Raw genomic sequence first — 650 nt, forward strand, 5'->3', positions numbered from 1 at the left:
TGAGTAGGAGATAGTAACTGTGCCCCTTCAACCTAAGCATTCTGACACTTCCTTGTAGCTCCACTTACTGACTGAGAACCAACACTTCCTTCTGCACCAAATGGCCAACAATACACAACCACCAATGAGCATCAGGTTCACCCTTAACTGCTCTTCACAGTTAACAGAGACCTGTGCAGCCACTCTCATTGTTCATCACACCTACCAGGAGTGAGGTAGTGAGTGCATAAGTTCTTTCAACAAGCATATAGAGGAGCACAGTACACTGCTTACTCAGATACATCCAAAAAATAAAAAAAAGAAAATGAAAATCTTGGGAAAATCACTCCAACATACTATCACTAATTTAATATAAATACAGCAATGTCAAAATGTCTTGGAGCACACAGACCATCACAGTCCACAAAAAGAAGCAAGATAAAGCAATAGAAACAAGGGAGGAGGATACAGACACAGAACCCATGCTTGAGGAAGATCCATAATTGGAACTCCCTGATAAGGTATTCAAAGGAATTATATTTGCTTTGGTAGCATAGTGTCTAAGGCACTTGACTGGAACCAGAAGGCTGGAAGTTCAAACCCACCAGCCACTCCTCAGAAGGAAGGTTGTGCAATCTACTTCCATAGTGATACTGGCTGGGAAACCCAAG

Source organism: Orycteropus afer, unplaced genomic scaffold (genome assembly GCF_000298275.1).
Source record: "Orycteropus afer afer isolate SDZICR_OR568_19922 unplaced genomic scaffold, OryAfe1.0 scaffold00351, whole genome shotgun sequence".
In the NCBI taxonomy this organism is placed as follows: Eukaryota; Metazoa; Chordata; class Mammalia; order Tubulidentata; family Orycteropodidae; genus Orycteropus; species Orycteropus afer.